The sequence below is a fragment of the Folsomia candida genome, unplaced genomic scaffold (genome assembly GCF_002217175.1).
Source record: "Folsomia candida strain VU population unplaced genomic scaffold, ASM221717v1 Fcan01_Sc020, whole genome shotgun sequence".
NCBI lineage: Eukaryota > Metazoa > Arthropoda > Collembola > Entomobryomorpha > Isotomidae > Folsomia > Folsomia candida.
The window spans coordinates 436,451-458,505 of NW_019091212.1; the positions used below are offsets into that span (position 1 = coordinate 436,451).

General features: G+C 33.4%; 2 long non-coding RNA genes across 2 annotated transcripts; both read left to right on the forward strand.

Annotated features, from left to right (window-relative positions):
• Window positions 1-8,768: 8,768 nt before the first annotated feature.
• On the forward strand, window positions 8,769-9,459 carry LOC118438398. Its single transcript, XR_004836753.1, has 2 exons — window positions 8,769-9,189; window positions 9,282-9,459. It is a non-coding gene; the product is annotated as an uncharacterized LOC118438398 (long non-coding RNA).
• A 3,794-nt stretch (window positions 9,460-13,253) lies between these two features.
• On the forward strand, window positions 13,254-18,957 carry LOC110858081. Its single transcript, XR_002548728.2, has 4 exons — window positions 13,254-13,325; window positions 13,393-13,632; window positions 13,781-14,473; window positions 18,188-18,957. It is a non-coding gene; the product is annotated as an uncharacterized LOC110858081 (long non-coding RNA).
• Window positions 18,958-22,055: the final 3,098 nt, after the last annotated feature.

Below are 22,055 nucleotides of genomic sequence, written 5' to 3' on the forward strand. Positions count from 1 at the left end.
CATCAAGATCTGTCATTATCAGGTTGGCGTACTCTCCTCCTGAGTGAACGAACGAAGGAAGGGAATAAAGGTGAGAATGCGAAATGACTTTGAGGTGACAAAATTAATTCGAGAAAGTCGATCTCCTTCTCGTCAACCACGGTTTTCTTAAAATGTTTACGTACGACGAAAATTCATCGCATAAACTTCGATCCGATGAGGTCTTTTCAAAGTCAGAATAGCACTTTTACATATTTAATAAGTTATGAGCAGAGGGCGGCTATGGATTTATTTTCAAGTTTTCCATTGATGACGACTGATGGTCAAACTTTGTGCGTGTCGCCTAACTCGCAAGGATCACTAAAATTTCAAAATATTTTTATATGAACGTATTTCTAGGTTTTCAAAAACAGGAATATTTCCGCTATTATTTCAAAACTTTTGGATATGGACATATTTTTTCAATTCAGAATTCTGAATCAGAAATACAAATTTTGTGAAAATGCTTATTTTTATTTCTTTTTCGTACATATTTCGTAAATATTATGACTTTTTTTCGAAAATACATATCCGCCCTCTGAACTCATCACACTCTTTGAACTAGTTTTGACTCAAATTTATTTACAAGTTTTAAAAACATGACAAGATTTGGCCTCATTCATTCCAAGATTGGATGTGAATTTTTTTTATTACACAGAATTATTTACTGCCCCGTGTGGAAAAGATGTGCAAATGTTACTTTACCATCTTACAGAGCTTATCAAGGTGACGATAACCCCCAGAAAATTCAAAATGTCCTCTCCACACTTAATTATCTAATATACCCCATCAAAATTCACACCTTTTAATTGCTCATCAATGCTAAGTTATCCTCGATAATTACTTAATTACTACAAATTTGTCATCTTCATCTCAATTCAATTCACATACATATTTATCATCAGTATCTTAAAAACGCATCACTTTCTGCCTGAGTTAGCCAAATATTTGGCAAAAATTGGCAAATCTCTCTCTCTCTCTTCATTCCCTTGACATAATTAATTCCCTATTAGCATAACTTTCATAATTAATATTTCTCTCTATTTTTTTCCAATCCTGACTCTGACGATGACGAGACTTTGTTTTATTTTATGATGGGCGTATCCATCCCCGTATTAATGAGCAATGCAAAAATCCATCCATGCAAGTTTTATTATAATGCAATTTTTTTACCCCCACGAAATATTCGCACAGCCCGACGAAAGAAAAAAATCCATTCAATTCTTCTTCCATCAATCAATCCAATAAAGGATTTAAATTTTATTGTGCCAATTATTCGCGTCAATTTTGTAGATAAAGATATTCTGTATATAAACAATGTTGCGAAATTTTTTTTGCAACAATTAGGTGACAATATTTCCCTTAATTATTTTATTAATCAATTGTTGCTCTTCTTCTTTCAACTTTGTACTCACTTTTTTGAAGGACGACAACAACGACGACGACATGCATACATAAATATTTTTGAAGAATGTCTTACTTGCATATAAAATATGCAAAAATCTGATTTGCATAATATTGTGTCATACATAAATATTTAGTGAAATTATAGTCGATTTTTTTTTGTATCAAGCGACCTTTACACAGTTCTGTTTTATAAAATACGTAGTAATTTTTGATGTGTCACTTTTTAAAATAATTTTTAGTTAGGAAATATATATTTTTGTATTTACTAATTTTTTGAAAAGCTTATTTCAATATGGAGTCAATTCACGGAGGTATTGGTAACTTTGTAAAATTGGTGCGTTTTGTAAAATAAATTTACAAAATTAAGAGACGCAAGTTTATAAAAATTTCGGAGCTAATTTTCCTCAGAAATATTTGTAAAATTTTGTAAGTTTACGAAATTTACGGATTTTGCAATGTTACCAAAGTCTGCGTGAATTGCCTCATAGTTTCTTTTTTCTGTCGTGTCGAATTTTTTGTATTATATATTTTTTTGTGAAAGAAAATGAAAAATTCTTGGTCTTGAAATTCTTGAAATTTATTACCTTTATTTTTTCAAAAGAAAAGAAAACAGTCAACTTTTTTTACGCGTTAAAAATAAAATGCATCCATTGTATTTTTTATGAATTATGTAGTTTTTTTGGAGGAGAAAAAGAGAGAGAATATTTTGACACGTGCTTAATAATTGTATACATACATAATTTTCGAAAATATTTAGTTTTACTTAATATTTTTTTAGTTTAGTAATTGTTTGTTACTATTTTTATTGTTGTTTATCACCGTCACCGGCATTGTTGTTAAATATTGGTAATGAATAATAAATAATATGTATTTTTTATGGAATAAGAAATGATGAAGATAAGATTTATTTTGTGCGCAAAACAGATTTCGGAGGATTTTTCAGTTTATAGGGATAAAAAATGTAAGAATTACTAACTTAATTTATCATAAAATGGATACAACAAAAAAAACAATTCATAAAATAGATCATTATTTCGTATAAATTCGAAAATTTTGCAATTTATGCAATTTCACATAAATTAAATTCAGCTTTGGTTTAAATTCATGCTAAAAATGCATACAAACATTTTTCCCAGATAAAATATCCATGCAAAAATAGGTCTTAATTTCGCATAAATTATACAAATTTCGCCATGATGCAAGTTTACCTCTTCTTTTACATAAATTACTTAAATCCGCACCCAAGAGTGGAAATTCACCGGAATTAAATCACAACCAAGAGACAAAGCGCAGGTTGGTTTTCTTTCATGAATAAATTGAACAGACTGCGCACATACATAAATAGACGAAGACAGTGAAAAGACAACTGTAGATCAGCAGCAGCAGGGTGCTCGCCAAAAGAAGTCCGAATTTAACGTGATCAGTTTCTTTTAATAGCAAGCATACACACCGAAATAAATCTGATTTCCTATTTCTAACGCCGACCCGACGCCACAGAAAAATCACCAAAATTCGCAAAATTCATCGGCGTCCAGGTCTGAAACTTGCGTCAAATTTCTACAGGTTGGCCGTGTACATAGGATAAACCGTCAATCACATTTGACGAATGAGACGCTGGGGTCAAAATCGTCACACATTGGTAAGTAAAGAGGCAAGATGAGAAAAGATGTAAATAACAGAATCCCTCAAAATTATATGTAACCTGGAAACTATCCATATTTGCATACCTACTTAGAAAAACTGACCATCATTTTCCCTATTTTTCCCATAATTTAGACATTTTTATCAAATTTTTCCCCCCTTTACGAGCAATTATGTATAAACGACAAATATAAAGCCACATTCGTTATCTTAAAAAAACAGAATTTACCTACTTTATCAACTTTTCAAATAACAAATCGCTCAGAAATGCATACATTTTCGGAACCCTGTCCCTTTTGTCGCACACACCAAGACGAAGATGAGATGCCAATGGCACGCAACAATGGGAACACAGCTATGTGGCCCGATTTTTGCCATGTGATTCTAGTCCCAACAGAGACAGATGCAATTAGTGGAATGGATTGGATTTTGATCTCATCGCAGCCCGTGAGAATCAAAAGGGACCGTGCACCCAGCACATTTCCGCGTCTCCATGGAAACGAGAGACACGTTTTTTCCACCCACATCGCATTTGAGTGGACCCACGTGTTTTTCAAAGCAGGTGCGGATTATCCCATCCGTTTCTTTATTATTCGCGTCCCGAATACAAATAATCTATACTACGCATACATAAAAATAAGCTAACGGGATTTACCGTGTGAAGAATAAATTTGTTTTTATTTATTTAGTAACGATCCGTGTCTAATTTGCGTTTCATAATAAAAATTTTGAGATTTGTGACTCCACAAATTTTTAAATATTGGGGATTCGATTTCAATTTTGGTAACGAGAAACTGGTCACTGGTTCAGTTTTGGAAATGAATTTCTCTACGCGGACGTTGATATTTTTAAGGAAATTTTGGGCTCCATAATATAAAATACAAATTTGGAAATTTACAACTCTACACTTTTTAAACTGAGATTTTCCATAATAGACGTTTTATTTTTTGGAGATTCATACTCCACAATTTTTGAAGTCGAAATTTGCAATAAGATTTAAAAAATTAGATTTACAACTCCGCAATTTTTTAAATCGTGATTTTGAAGTTCATTTTCTTCCATAATATACCATTAAAATTTTGAGATTTGCAACTCAAATTTTTAAAAATACCAATTTCGATTTCCATTTTGATAACAAGAAATTGGTCACCAATGTATCGATTCAGATTTGAATACGCCGACTGCGGCGAGCCCTTGAGATCAGTAATTAATTATTCTTTAAAGACTAGCGTAATTGAGAAAGGTTTTGCAATGATGGCAGCTTGGAAATATAATTACTGGCTCTCGCTCATCGGCCGAGTAGTAATGAATTTATTTCCACAATCGAGTTTCGTCATACGCACATGCGAAACACTGTAATTACGAATCAATCAAGACTTCATGTGTACGTACGTACCTACCTGTGCACAAAGATCGATTATTCATTATTCATTCCTTGTGACCACTCTTTAGTAAATAAATATTTAGCAAAATTAAATCATTTAAAAAGTATAAAGAGGACTCCAAGTGGTCCAGTGACGCTAAAAAATTTCACATCTAGATTGACCACGTGGTCCTCAATTTTGTCAAATTTTTACAAAAAAAGCTTCAAATTTTACCCAAGTATAATTTTGTTCATAAATTGATTTTTTTCTGGAAATGCAAATACTTATATTTCATTCTGATTTCTGGGACGTGTCAAATCACCAATAGTTCGTACGGGTACCAAAATTATTATGTGTAACACGTGGTCTGCCGTGTCATGGCTTGGTCATTTAGATCCTCCATGTGGGGGAGGCGTGGTGCAAAAAATTGGTCATTATCATTATTCGCGAATATCTCGACCCCCATAAGAAGAAGCCAATTTATGAATGAATGAATGAATGGATTTAATTCTCCTCTCTCGTCACAGACATCAGAGAAACATGTCGAAATGGTCAAGAACCCCGTCGGAATATTTATTAATGTCTCACTCGTCACTCCTCTGACCGTCACTGCGTGCCTGCTTTGCTTACCACACAATACTTATTTAAGGGTAATTGTTTCCAACAATAAAAGTAATAATTTTTCTCCTCTCCTTCTCCAATCCAACAACAATTCAATCTTCGCATCCACTGCATAACAGAATAGACGATAATTTAGCCCTCATATATACGAAATTATTATTGTCTCTGTGCAAATAGTGGATTAGCAAATCTGCACGTTACTAATATTTCTTGTATGCAGAATTCATCTCATTTTGCGCTGGTAAACGTTAATATTTAGCAAGAAAGAAGGGACGAGGATCAGGACGGGTCACTTATTAGTGTTTACTTTCAGCACGTAATTTATGTCTATGAAATGTATGTACGTATCCAATTAGAATTGGGCCTACATACAAATACATCTTTCTCTCTCTCTCTTCTCGTCAATCGCAGATTTTATTGCGTTTTATTTATTCCATTTCTAAAACGAAACGACCACACCACACGGATCGTAGAGGACAAGGTTGAGATTTCTGCGTGATAAATTTGACGGCAAAACTGACCACTTTTTTATTTCTTTCTTCTTATTACTTGTTTCGAAAGTTGGTAAAGGTGGTAAAGTTGCAGGGGCAGGAAAGGAGAAGAAGGACACGCTAAATAATTCGGGAAGAAATATACAAGTATTACCACAATTTGGTAATAGATATAAGTAGTCTTTTTTACGAAATGGTGATGAATTTTGGGCAAATTTCTAATTATGAAGATTGATCAGCCGAAAAATGCGCAAATTTCGGCATAAAATTTGGCATAAAATTTCGGCATAATTCACTCCTCAGAAAAATATTTATATACACTGCAGAAAAATTGGGAAGAATTGTACAGAAAAATGTGCCATTTTTTAGGCTAATTGATTTTCCTACTAATTCAAATTAGTACAACATTTCGGGAACATTCAACCCCTTTAAAATTCCCATTGGTTAATTCTTCTCATATTATTATTAAGAGTGCAGGACAGGCTAAGTGGTCAAGAAGATATCGTATTTCTGCTGCTGCTTGATGTCACGTCATGTTGGTAGTGTGTGTGTAACCACTATTTGACCATTGTGGATGTGGAAAGATCGCATACTTTGTGATCCTGAGGTCTCATAATGAGTGGTGAGGGTTTTACTATTACGACCAGTTTTTCGCCCGTCCGTCCATCCGTCCGTCCGTCCATCCGTCCGTCCGTCTTGGGCATTATTAAGGAGCTGTACTGGTAGCTGGGACAATAACTTGTTAGCAATGACCCGTTGACCCACTTCCTCCTTGCTTGCATAAAACTTTTAAACTCTGATCACCATCCCAGTTGTAATAATCCGCAATAAAGGAGATTCTACGGCCTCCCACTTTTTCTCGTGGCACTGTGCAAATAAAATGGCAGGAGTTTTTTGCATGGTTTGTGACATGAGACAATTTTTTGTCATGTGTAAATGCGTATGCAGCTGCGTGTAATTAATGTGTGTTTTGAAAGGCTGGTAGAAATTTTCAAGGTAAGATGCATAATAAAATGTATGTAAATAAAATGAGATGGATTTTGAAAATTTCTGAGGCAGGCAATTTTTTATCTTGCGAATAAAGACGTGCGAATTCATGTGTAAACAATCGATAGAAATTGTCAGACTGGAAAATAGAGCTATGGAAGTAAAATTGGATGTATTTTTGCCTGGATTTTAAAAATTTCTGAAATTTTATTTTTTCTCCTTTGTACAGACGTGCGAATTTATGCACAAAAAATGATAGAAATTTTCAAGCTGGAAAATAAAGCTGTTAAAATAAAATTTGATATATTTTTTGACAGATTTTGAAAATACGACAATTTTTGTATCTAAGAACAACAATTTTTAGTCATACGAATGCGAATTTATGTGCAAATATTTTTGGCAAAAGGACACATTCAAAATCCAAAAACATTCAACATTCGAAAACCTCTTTCAACTCGATGGCATCCTTTCTGCACGGACATTTGCAAAGAAGGCGTGTGTATGTGTGTTGGTGTCCTTTCTGGTTTTTGGTGTGATCCTGACCCTGGTGGTCGCTTTCTTTCTTTCGCATATTTACCCCTCGGCGGAAAGAACATAAATTTTAGCAAACTTTTGGCTTAAATCTGCTCATTATTTCATCCACAAACATAAAAAAGTATAGCACAAATTTCGCCTCGGGTTTTTTAGTAAACATTTTCTGCCAAAAATAATGCGACTTAGAAATCGCAAAAAGCGGACTTTTCCCCTTTACATATTTATGCAAAATTAAATATAAAAACAATTTGCCCTCCAGTGTGAATTTTGGCAAACTCGGCTTAAATTTGTTCGTTATTGTATCCAAAGACAAAAAAAGTTAAAAATTTGCTGCCAATAATACGACTTAAAAATCGCAACATCGCGATTTTTACATACATATTTATGCAAAATTATAATAAAAAGTTTTGCCCTCTAGTGTAGATCATTAATTGGTCAATTTATTCACTATGCGAAACTCCATGCCCATATTTTTGCAAAATCTGTCCCCACAAACTGTTCAGCGTCTGGCTAAAAAACTAGTAAATCCACTACAATTAAAAATCGCAATTTTTCCTCCAGTTTGCAAAATTTTCTACAACCGAATCCTAAATCCACAATGACTTTATTTTGCAATTCACACCCGATGGTGTAGTGTCGGATATGTGCGATGTACAGTTACAGTCATGACAAAAGTGACGAGTCACTCCTCAATTTTAATTTATTGCATTGTTCGTCCACTGATTCGTCCCATTCTTTAAGTGTCCCATCCATGTCGGAACATGCGTCACTACATTTTTATCTACACCCATTGACCACTTATTAGTTCGTGTTGGTAGTAAATCCGATCCGACGGACCGAACCGGATTTTTTACGTGGATCTGATCCGATCCGATTTGATGATCCGATCGGATCGGCTCAAAAACTTTATGCAAAACTATTTGTGCAGAAAACTATTAGATTTGCGCAAAATTATGCACATACCGTTTTGCAAAATAAAACGGATAGAAATTATCTGCAACAATATGCAAAAAATGTGCTAAATTCAATTTGCATCCAGCTTATGTCAATTACTGCAGAATTCGACACAGTGGGATTCCACTTTTGTAACATCATATTATTTATTTGAATGCTTAACAATAGTTTATGCCGGTCAAGACGAGCGAAAAATAAGTCTCGGTACAGATCCTCAGATCGACCGGATTACCATCACTATTTTTCTCCATCTCCGACATGTGTACCGTGAAAAAGATAACAATAAATACCGAGTAGTGACAACATACCAAATTACCAACGGATCACGTAAGAAGACGAGCCGTGCAGAAAATAGCTCACGTCATACGTCGTCATCCAACTTCTTAAAAGTCCAAATTTCGCATCACATACATACCAAAACACTTGGACAAAAATTTCAAAGTTACCGGAAATCATTACTTTTTTGCAAATAATTTATTCCCTAAAAAAATCGGCATAATTTTACTCTTACAAATATACTTTGCGAATTGTGTGGTCATGAAAATAAACACATCGTCACATGTTGTCCAACTATGCATGACAAATTTAAACGTCCCAATTCCACACCTTATCCAAGTTACCGGAAACATGTCAAATTATTATTAAGACCTTCCTCCCCCATAAATTTCCCATGATTTCCTTTTATCAACACCACCACGCCACGAAATCGAATTAAATAAATAAATACCGACACGACGAGACAGGTATAGATTTGCATATCATTATTATTATTATTATTATTTAACCAGAAGTGGGAGCAGCAGCAGGGAGAAGAAGAAGGAAATCGTAACGGGACCCACCGAAGTACAGATGTTGTGAATGTGAATGATCAGGTGTGAATAATTTCACGGCATGGGTTTGATTTCAGATTCTCAATTTTATTATAAAGTCTTTCACGTCTCTTTTCGTGGCAACCTTCCAAACAATGCGGACCTCGAGAATACAGAGAGTTAGATAATATTCATGCCAGCCAAAAAGTTAAGGAGGCGAAGAGTGGGGAAAAACATACCACAAACAAACCTGAATTTGTACACTAACCGACTTTTGTAATTGGATTTCCATGCAAATTGGTAATACGAAAGAGCCAAGAAATGCATAGGCTGGTGTGATAGGTCGGGCATAAAGGGTGTCGCGTAAGTAATTTTACAGGAACATATAGAATAAAATTCCTTCCATGTTTTATAAAAAAATTTTATTATTACGATAAATATCGTATACTTTGCAGAAGAGTTTAGGCAGTAAGAAGAGCATCAGCAGAGTGAGATTCTGCAGAAAATGTGTAAACTTTTGGCTTCTCGATTTTCAGATATGTGTTTGTGAAAAAAATTTCTGGAATTTGTATTTAATATTAAATGTGAAAAATGCCAAAATATTTAGGAAAAATAATAAAACAAATATAAAAATCAAAATTTTCTGAAAGGTCCTACTTTTGAATTTTGGTCTCTTGATTTTTTGGGGTCCAATTAAAAAAAATTCGTCTCATCGTTTTTAAATATTTTCAAAATGTATAAGCATGTTTGACAAAGTATGTAAAAAATTTTCATATTTTTGAAACAACAGTGGAAAAATTTACAATGAAAACCTAGAAATATGCGACAATATTCTGAAATTTGTGTGATCTATGAGAGTTAGGCAACACACGGAAAAAATTTGACCGTCGGTCATCACAAAATAAAAAAGCTGAAACTAAATGCATATCCGCAAAACCTAAACGATGAGATTGACGAAGAAAATGCAACCTTCTCACAGAATGGGAAAAAAGCATCATGCATAATGCATAATGCATGGCCCTCCGAAAAGGTATTAATGTTGACCACGAGAGAGAGAGAGAGACATCCTTCTCATGACTTGATTTGAATTTGACTAACTTTTTTCTTCTTCTTTATCAAGTTTGGGCACAATTGTATTCAATCATTTTAAAAATTAGGTCTCACATTATGTAGCGAATTACGACAGCAGCAGTTTTATTTGATAATGACATTTAAAATTGCATTAAAATGCTAAAATGTTAAATGTTAAAATGTGACAGTTTTACATCGCCAGGACTCAGATTTCTCTGCTTTTCAGCCTCAGATGGCGACTTCTTGCCATAATTTCGTAGCATTTATTTTTATATCCTTGTAAATATGTAACCGGAATTGCAGATTTGCAAATTTGCAGATTACAGATTTATTTGAATTCGTTTATTGCCATAGTAAACAAAAATTTAGACCACTAAAGGCAAGTAGATTTTTAATTAATTAAAAAAGTTAAAAAATTTTATATTTTCCGAATTTTACATAATTTAGTATAAATTCCAAAATTTTATACATTTTGTATTAGTCATTTTTGCCAGGTTTTCAGATGCCTTTAAATCTTGTGTAGATCATTATAGTGAATATTAAGCGTCTTAATGTATACATTTATAACTCTGGGGGGTTTAATTTGCCAATATTTTTTTGCAGCATTTTTCCACACGGTTTTCCAACATTTCAAATTAAAAAAGTTGATGATTTGCAATAAAGTACGATATTTGGTCTCAACCCTTCCCATGAATTTATTCTTCATGAAACTCCATAAATTTTCATACAGCACTCCGAAATTTTCATATCTACACCATACCCACAACAATGATCGTCAAGAATTGTGTACAAATTTGCACACAATGTGTGCTTATGCGAATTTTTTCGGTGCATCAGCCCATGAGGGAAGTGTCACTCTAATAATAACAAAGTCTTTATAGGTAGATGACAAATATTAACGAGTATTACAGATAGTGACACAGATGCACCTGTCTTCTCTCTGCATGATCCACGTATGTGTGTAACTTGTGTGCGTACATATTTGTATACGAAGAATTATTACTTGGTGACCAAGGACAACATTACACGACAGGAATTCTTGTTACGAAGATCAAGATAAAAGTCGGAGGCGTGCGGGAAGGGGGGTGACCTCTTTTTAATGATGGGAGCAAGTCCTCGCACTTTTAACATTAGGGGCAAAATGAGCCCAAATCTTATTTCATGGATGTTTAAGAATTTTTTTAAAATTCCTGCATCGATTAAAAAACATGACGTATCTCAAATGTAGATGGAGTAAAATAATAAAACAATAAAAATAAAAATCTGGACACAATTAAGCTCGACTCGTTTTTAACATTTCGATTTTGAGGATATTCAAAATTTCTGTTGTGTAAAAATTTAGCGAAATTTTCCATACAAATGAAAATAAACAAGGAAATTTGTCCAGAAATTCACGGAGTAGAAATTATCAAGATTTCTAAAATATTTTGTCCCTATTTTTATCAACATTTTGTAACGTTTTCATGACAAGTGAAAAATTCCGAATCTTACAAGGATCACCCGGTTGTCAAGCCAGGTATGACTTTTTTACCCAAAAATACGCAAATTTTTCCCCAAGCAACGGTTCTCTCTTGTCCATTGTGCTTTTGAAGCTGTAACTGGCTGCATAAATTAGTCACATATCCTTGATTTCCACAAAACCTATTCAATCAACTTCATCAAACGAGGACTTTTTTCTGCAAAAAATAGCCAATTTTAGTCCAACACCGTTACTCACATTGCATCCTTCCTTCCTTCTTCTTCCTTCCGCCGTAATGATTTTGCATCCCATTTTTTCCGGCCACTGTACCGACCACCACATTCACTAATTACGTAACGTAAAAAAACTCTATCAAGGGCTACCAGGTTTAAAAATTTGGCACAATTTTTAACAAAATAAATTCTTACAGATGAAATTCTGGACAATTTTTCTGCCTAAACTTTTCTCCAGTGTACAAACGCTCAATTTTCTTTTAAATGAATTATGTAGAGATTTTCTACTAAAGGATGCCCAGTTTTGGAAAGCAGCACATTTTTCTGCCTAAACTTTTGTACAGTGTGAAAATAAATGTGCGTAGGTATTTTTATGAGGGGTGAATTGTTTACAAATTTTGTCTGCAAGATTCTGAAAAAATTGCTACATTTTTCTACACACGTTTGGTACTCGTGACTTTCAGAATTTTGCACAATTTTTCAGCCTAAGCTTTTCTCCAGAGGGTTTTTTTTGGGCGAATTGTGTAAACATTTTCTGCCTAGTTTTGAACGTTTCTTCTGTCAAAAAATGGACTAATTTTACCCGAAAAATCTGCACAAAAAAATGTGACTAACTCTTCCCCCGTAATTTAAGCATATTCTCTACCTCTCTCTCCCGAATGGATGGAGGAGAGAATAATAAAATAATGAACAGGACGTAATCACAGTGCTATTCATTTCTTCCCTTCCAAATTTATAAGGCACCTTGGTCACAAATACCAAACCACCACCACCAAAACCGCCACTAGTGAACCACAGTCACCACTTTTTTATTAATTCTCTACCTACAACAATGCAATGCCAACGATAAGGAGATGATGATGGTGCTTCTTCTTTCTTGGTCAATTTGGAGGCCTTGAGGGTGGGATGTGATCCCTTTCGGGATCATCGTGCCCAGAGGTCAAAGTGAGTCACATCTTCTCCGCACAGTTTAAACACAGTTGAGCTTGTCTCTATTTCCCAGGAATTATATAACAACTCGCCGGATGAGACGAAATGAACTCCTTTTCTCCAAAAAATGGCGAATAAATTGCAAATTATGTACAAGTCAAGATAGAAGATGAGAATTTGCAGGATTTTAAATAGCAATAAAGCAATTCACGCAGTCCTTGATAACTTGGTAAAATGCGTACATTCTGTAAGCTTATAAACTTTTCCAAAATTTTTTTTATATATTTCGAAGGAAAATCAGCTTACAAATTTTTGCAAACTTGCTCAGATCAAGGGCGGCGTCTTTTTATTTTGTACAAGTTTGCAAAATTATTCTACAAAATTTACACATTTAACAAAGTTATCAAGGTATTGCCTCCCAATATCTATTTAATTCCTCGAAAACTGTGAAATTAGTCGCACAAAAACCGCCCCACCACGTGGTATGAAAACCCTCCTGCTTATTGATCATTACTGAAAATAATACATTTTTGCAAACCTGACTCTTCGTGGAATATGCAAAAAAAGTCATTACCAGTCAGTCGCCAGTAATGATCATCACCCACAATTAATGATTAGATACATAGGAAGAAGAGTGGAAAATAACGGGAGCGTAAAATAATGTCGTCCCACTATTATGTACGACGACGGTGTCATTCTTGCCTAAATACCGTGTTGTTTAGTGCTGGTTCAGTCACCTTTCGACCACGACAGACCCACCACCACCACCACCACAACCACCAGAAGGACTTAATACAAACCAACCAGTTAGTTCATTTCATTTCATTTCATACATAAAATTGCTAACTTTGGGTAATGAGACCTTAAATAAAGGAGGAGGCCGAGCCAGTGCATAATGGATGCCATCCGTGTCACATCTTAACCGGGATGAAAATCAACCAGTGGGAAAAATTGGTCTATTTTTCTGCACGTGCAGAATCCTCCAGAAAATTTTGGCATAAAACAGCTCGCAAAAAATAGCATGCAGATTTATGTAGACAGAAAATTTCGCCAGAATTATAGTCTCGTCTGCAGCAGAACTTGATTCTTAAAAAATGGACTAATTTTCGGCCGGTAAAATCAGGATTTTGACAATTGATTGATTGATTGATTAGGTTTTTGATAAAGGTTTTGCACAAGTACAATTCTATCCTTTTGATGCATTTAAGTGCATGATAAAATGACAGTCTTCTTAAGGGACACGATTTTCCTTGATTTTCAGGGATGCATTTCAGTCGTATCCTTCCCGCACGGGATTTATTTTACTCTATTATTTGAGGGAATTATGCATATCATATGCATCCTCCCCTCCTATCTCTTCCTCGTCTCCATATTCATACATTGATATCTCGACCGGCCAGTCACTCCAAATTATCCATACATCGGCTGAAGGACATCGTCTCCTTCAACAAGGACATATACTGTCGTCTGTCCAAGAATCCAGGCAGACGGAGTTCCGGTGTCTACCAAGACGTATCTCCTCTCTCCACCACTGCCATCCTAAAGTCCCCCATAATTCTACAGTTTCCACAACCTCTAAATATATTTTGGTTTCTTGATATATAAATGTAAAATCCTCCGGCTACGTAAAATAAATTGATAACCAGTTGCTCTGTAAGAACTATGACTCTCGGGGGACGCGTATTACATTTCGGTGACTTATTTCGAGTGCTAAATTCCGATAAAACATTAACTTTTCGTGTATCTCACATCATAAGTGGGGCTGCCGATCGCACATACGGCCTTACGCCTCCAAACTGTGTGGTGTCCTTCCGGAACATTCATCCCAGTCCGTCCCGACTGCACTCACCTCTGACCTACCAAGCGCCCACCGGAAGACCAACGCCCACATATTTCATTTTCTGTCGTGTCACGTATCACATTCTTCTTCTTTTACGGGGATGATAACAGAGAGGTGAATATGGTATCACTCGTCACGACAGTATTGTTTTGATCCTTCTTATGTAATTATGAGCAGAGGGCGGATATGGATTTATGCTCAACTTTTTCATTTGATGACGACTGACGGTCAGACTTTGTCGGTGTGTTCCCTAACTCGCATAGAACACAAAAATTTCAAAATATTTTTTACATGTTATCACATATTTCCAGATTTTCAGAAGTGTAAATATTTCCGTTATTATTTCAAAAATACGGAAATCGTTTACATACTTTTTCAAAAATACATACTTATTTTGTAAATATCGATGTGAGGCGAAATTTTCCTCATCAAAGAAATTTGACCACAATAAATTCAGAAATACAAATTTTTCGAAAATTCTTATTTTTGTGTTTTTTCGCACACATTTTGACGTTGTTTCTATAAATATTAAAAAGATATTTCAACGATGCGAGACGAATTTTCGTTTCTCAAAGAAATAAGTCCTGAAAAAAATCCATTTCAAAACTACAAATTTTGCAAAAAAATTTCTTTCTTCATAACTACATATCCGCCCTCTGGCAATGAAACCTATCCAATTCTGACTTCCGTTGACAGTACGGCTTACAATTTTTGGGTGGATGTTATAACCCTGATGACAAAACAGACACCGTCGTCAAGTGACGAAAGACGGACAAGGAGCTCATTTATGGCAGTAAGAGGGCAAATTTTGTGTGGGGATTACCACGTTCTGTTCAGATCATCATTCTGCCACACTAATCTATTTAACAGGGCACAATTAACTAACATACGTTCATACATTGCACTGTAAGTTGGACGCTATTCATGACCAAACTGTGTAGTGGATGGGGAGAATTGTTAGACGACCAGACCACTATCAACCTTAGGCCAAGTTCACGTTCGTTTTTATCGTGGCGGTGATGATGACTTGAATTTGGTGCAACTCACGTCAAAATTTTGTTACATTTTTCTGAAGAAAAATCGTATGAAAAACTTGGGATTTTAATAATTGAGACAAATCACACAGGAAAATTATTTCGAAGGAAAATTAGCTAACAAAGTTTTGTAAAGTTGTATGTGGTAAAAGTTTTACAATCATTTTGCAAATTTTACTACGGGTTTTACAAAGTTACCTCAATATTTGCATCGCATTTCGTATACCTACTTTTTGTGGACCCTCTTGAAGATTAAGGTTGTAATTTTTTTAAGACAACTAAATTTAAAAAAATTGGAATCTTCATTTCGAACCAAATAATTTACTAAATTAGTAAATACAAAGATTATAATTATTATTTACGTAAATAAATTGATTCATGTCGCAAATTTGAATTACTTATGGATTTTAATTTAGATACAAAAATTCTAAAAAAATGGAACCTTTTTTGTAATCAAAGAATTAAAAAAACTGAAAGGATACAGATTTTGATATAGATATAAGTTTTTACATATTTAAATCACATATGTAACTCATTTCTTTACGCAAATTCCCTTGAAAACTAGGTTATCATTTTTTAAACTGTAAAAAATTGGACCCATCTTTTTAAAATATTGCAAATTTTTTTTACCGTGAGTTTACCCAAAGTGAATAAATATGTAAAATATGATAATCAATTGCATAAAAAGTCTGCCAATCTCTCTCTCACATAAAATTATTGTGGCCAAATAAGTTGAGAAATGAAAAGTCGTCCACCTTCTCAATCTTGAAAAGTGGAGATACATAAAAGCTTCACAAAATGTGGATGTGTATTTGTATGCTTGTCACTCTGTGCAAATAAATAATGCTCGATGCACAGGGTTTCGGGTACAAGTAACTACTTGAAAAAATAACTGCAAGAAATTATTTTTTTTGCAACTATTTTGACCTGCAAGGCGCAAGAAACTAGCCCAGTGGCGCATACTCCATACGGCGCGTGGCATAACAGCGCAAATTTTTCGCACTTTCTTGCACCTCGCATTTCTTGCGTGGCTTGCTTTGGAGTGCAAGGAATGTGGCAAAACACATTGTTTTTAGAATATTGTTAAACGGGCTCAGAAACGAAACCCTGTGGGTGAAGTGCAATTAGTAAATACAAAAAGTTGACTTGTTGCACCTTCGAATAGATCAAAATATTGCACCTCGTTCATCTCTCGTTGTTCTCTTTTTTCATTGCTAATTAGATAAATATGCAGAATTAGAGGAGGTCTGACGTCTGACCGCCATCGTAATGGAATTAAATCTTTATTTTTTTGTGGTAGGATTCAATTGGTTAAAATATTTCGAAAAATTGTTTAAATTCATGACCACAGTGGGGCTATGTATCTACGAAAAATTGGGGAAATATGGAGTTAATATTTTCTAAAAGAACGCTAAAATCTTTACAAAAAAATTGTAAAAATAAGCATTTGTGTAAATTTTTTTACTTTTGAATTTAATACTTTGGATTTTTTGTGATTAATTTTTAAGGAAAAAGATTTCGTTTCACATCGTTGAAATATTTACAGAAATATGTACGTATTTTTTAATTATGTAAATTTGTAATTTCCGTATTTTTGAAATAATATCGGAAATATGGATATGTCTGGAAACCCAGAAATATGTGGCAATATGTGAAAAAAATTGAAATTTTAGTGATCTACACTCGCACAAAATTTGACCATCGGTCGGAATCAAATGAAAAGGTCGAAATTAAATTAATATCCACGCTCTGTTGCCATGACAAATATTTGCTTGTTGTAAATATCTACGTACATAAAAAATTCTATAAAATTTTGAAACACTTATTCTCTCTCTTTAGAGGTGTGCTAAATTAAATATGTAAATTAAGGCGCAGTATGTTTACGTAAATAAAATTTAGCATTGGTATAATTTTTGTTAAAGTAATCTAAACAATGGTATAAATTTGTGATAAATATGTGTTTATTGTAAAAAATGGTGTAATTTTTGTTAAACTAATCTGACAAATATTAAAAATTTATGATAAATGTGCGTTTGTTTAGTAAAAAAAAAAGATTAAACAAAATTTCGAAATATTTTTATGTTCCTTAAATTAAGAAAGTCGAGGTGTAGGTAAACATTTTTGTAATTTTACAATTTTGAAGTCCACAAATTTTAAGTGTGTATTTGGTAATTAATAAAATTTTGGTGTCGAATTTACTCTAAACGTATTGCAGCAATTCAAGGACTGTCAAGGAGTAATTGGTAACTTGTAATTGGTAACTTGTTTTAATGCTAATGTTTGTTAATGTTAATGTTAATGTTTTTATTGTTTTAAACATTAATGTTTTATAAAAGAACTTTTACAAAACACAAATACCCCATTGGTTGGACGAAGTTTACATGAATTTTAGAGCTAATTTTGCTCAGAAATATGTTTCAAATTTGTAAAACCTGATAAGTGTACGGATTTCACGGATTTTACAAAATTACCAAGGATTGCTTTTTCTGATCAATTATTGGCAAGAATTTTACTTAAAAAATACTTAAAATTTGCACATTTTACTAGAAAATTTTGTACAGAAAATAAAATATAGTCCGAAGACTATTTTTACTTTTCTTTTGTATTTTAAGATTATACATAAGTATGCCGCAATCGGACCGCATTACACAATTTATGGACAATTTTATGCTAAAAATAAGAAATGAAATTCTTCTCGGTTGCATAATCAAAATGAAAAATGAAATTTTTATCATTTACAAATTGTTTTTTTTACAAATGTTTTGCTCAATTCAAAAATCATTTTAATTTAAAGGTTACAAAGTGGCAGAGGAAATCTCTGGGTCAAGAAGTAAGGAGAAGTTTCGCCATAAATGTGACTGTACCCAACCCTGCAAGGTGACGACGACGAATTGCCTATTTGGTCATCCTCCTCACCCCACGACAAGAAAACAAAGGATGCAAAATATGCAACTTTTCTTGTAATGATAAAAGTTGTTTAAATTCTGAAATCGCGTCAATTACAGAGTCAATAGGCCTTGCAAAAAACATTTGCAAAATATGTTGAAAAACATATTTTCGCATAGTTTTACTTTTGAATTGACTACTCTGGATTTTTTTATGGTTGAATTTCTTTTAGCAAAAAAATTCATCGTATTTAAATATTTAAAACATAAGTATATACATATTTTTGGACAATTAAAAAAAATAGCGGACATATTTACTTGTCTGAAAACCCAGAAATATATAAAAAATATTTTGAAATTTTTGTTATCTATGCGAGTTAGGGATCACACCCACAAAATTTGACCAACGGTCGTCATCAAGTGAAAAAGTTGAAAATAAATAAATTCATATCAGCTCTCCGTTAATTACTTGGCACACTGCTAAATATGGCCAATTTTTCTTGTCTTCCACATTCTTTGAATTCTTTCACCATTTTTGCAACGTGGGCATCGTCCCTAACCAAATATTCGTGTTTAATTTGCATTTATTCTTAGCTACATTCACTTCGCAAAACTACACTTTACAAAATTTGATCTTACTCTGAAATAAAAGGAATAAAAAATAAAATTGTGAAAAACACATCTGTAAATTGCTCTTCAAATTTGTCCCGTTAACAATTTTCATACGTTTAATTCTATAAATATGTGGTCAATCTCATTTTTGCGTGAATTTAGCATTACATTAAATTGAACAAGAGTACATGTCCATTTTTTAAGATAACGAAAATCAAATTTACATCAGTTACTTAAATCAAAGCTTATTTAGTTTCATTAAATAATTCAAATTTACTTGTTTTTAAGTACATTTTAAAAATATTAAAATTCTGCTTAAAACTACAAATTTTATTTAATCTTCCATAAATCATGCCGAAATAATACTTATTAATTATTTCAATTTTTAGTCAATTTTTCGAATTCAAGATCAAATCTACCTTCACATTTATGCATACCCACCAAAATATGTACATAACTTTACTGCACTAATTATTATTTGTCGACCTTTCACGACCACTATAATTAATTAAACATCCATGATTCATGATTGCCGTTTACCTTTCCATCGCTCCTTGTTAGCCATAAATTTTGTATAGTTGCGTACACAATTTATCGATCAAGATGAATAACGACTTCTTAAAGATATAATTTACCCCAAGAAAAACAACAGCGCTATTTTTACGTGGTTTCCAAGGTAACAAAAATTGCATCCATCCATCCACGCAGCGGAAATCAAGTCAGTCAAATTAACCTCCTCTCCACCTCCACGCTGTCATTAATTCCATGAATATATAACCAATTTAAGTAGGGACGACCTTTGGCGAAAAAATTGCCAAAATTGTACTCAGAGACAGCCTTGATTGTTAAATATTTTAATCAGTTTTGGTTTGGTGGTGTGAGAGGAAGAAGACGACGAATGCGTTTAGATTGGAGGCATCTTCTTAGAATGGGAACATGCATTAGTTATATGTCGGAAAAAGCACATTTTTAATTTTTACAAAATTACTAGTTGATCTTCAAATTTCTAAAACTCGAGCATCAATTTCATGAATTGTCAGACGCGGCGTAAATTCCAGGCTAAGTTTTGCAATACAAAATTAATCACTTGAAAAAAATCTATTTATTTGAATTTTTTAGAATAAACATATGGGGCAAATTTTTTGAAAAATTTTATAATATCAAAAATTACCTGTACATTTTAGGCCGCATAAATTTTATTTATCGGAAAATTAGATTTTTGAAGTTCACCTGTAAATACGTGTGAAAAATTATGTAAATAAATAAAACTATTTTTTCAATTTATGTTGTAAATCCAAAAATTAACTTTACCTTTAAAGCCTATGAATTTTATTTATTTCACAAAATTCAAAATTTTAGAACTTTGCATGTCAATAGTAGTGAGATAAGGTAAAAAACTCAAACTTTCAATGGCACCTTAACCCCTCATCCTACAGCACCTTAAGACAACGCTTCCCCCAAAACGTGACAAAACCAATGCACCGGCCCCACTGAAAAGATGAGATAACACGATGAGACCGCAATTCCTCACATGTCACGAAATACAATCTCGTAAATAAATTATGACAAAAATTGTGCTTAAATAATTCGTATAATTTTCTTTGTCCGTTATACATAAATCTGAACCATAATTTTCTTCGAATTGGATTTTTATACACCGTGACGTCGTCACAGGGCAACCTTGCAGTTCATTTTATTTTTCCAATTAAAACATGCACCAAATAAAACTTTGAGATAGGAAAGGAGGACCACGTTAATTCGTGTACGTGGGATTTGCATTAGAGTGGACAGGTTGGGACAGGTTGCTAAAAAAAGAAATATTTGCCATGATACAATTTTATTTAAAGGTAAGCAAGCACAGGGTTACGATTGGTAAAATCAATCAACAAATATGTGTATGTGCAGTGGGAAAATATGTATTTTACCAAGCTAAAATATTAAGATGGGAAATGAACTTCAGAGAAATTATTAATTTTTCAATTTTTACCATCCGTTCAAAATATCAGCAAAATTTCGTTGTTTCACAGTTTTTGCAATCCATTCCAATTATGTTGATGAGAAATGGCAAATACGGGAAAAATCTGGGTTTCCACGTTTGACAATAATTCGAATGAGTAGGAAACGAAGAAAATGGGAAATTGTACTTTTCTCACTTTTTAACACTTATCCAAAATATGTAGAAAAAATCGGAAAAATTATTCTTTTCCATTTTTTACCACCATTAAAATACGCTGAAGATCGTCTTTTGACCATACCCTTTCTAACATCCTACGTGAGCCTCCGTTATCACCTAATTTTTTCCCATTATTCCCACTTGTCCTGGAAAATATGTTTCACTCGGAAAAACGAAACCCTTTTACAAACCTTTACAACCTCCAGTGGGCTCTTTACTGTTCAAATATATCAGATCATCAAAAATTTAAATAATAACGTAAAAAATACGGTAAAAACTGAATCATTTTTAAACAAGCGTGACTAAAATGTTTCCATTCTTGTAAATATGAAAGATATGGAAAATAAAATAAAATGTGACACCTTAGACAATGGAGAACAAAGAGAGCAGCACCACCACCACCACGCCCAACTCATACTTATGACGTAAAATATCATTTTTACGAGGCTAATAAATTCAACAACAAAATCTTTCATGTAATCCAATCCAACTAAATATTCATTTCAAGATGACTAAACAGAGGCAAACTGACAACGGAGGTCTCCCAGCGTATGCGCTCAGATTTTGAGCAAATTAGTGTCAATCGATCACAAATTTAATTAGTATGAAATTTGCGAAAGAAACAATCTCCCAATGGTCACGTTTGGCGAAGACATTTGCACCCAAAGAGGAGAAAAAGCGCTCTAAAGTTGGCAAATTTTCCAAATTTAATGTGTATTATTTCCTATTCGGATGCAAATATCTCTGCCAAATTAACCTGAGCATAGCAAATTTTATCTTTTGCAAATTTCATACTAAATAAATTTGTGATCGATTGACACTAATTTGTTCAAAATCGGAGAGCATACGCTGGGAGACCTCCATTGTCAGTATAATCATCTTGGAAACACGTGGCATGGAAACGATTTAAAAAATATTTAAAAAAATTGATCGTCCCTTTTGATTCTTGATTTTGACATTTATGAAAAAAAATGTACATAAATTAAGTATCA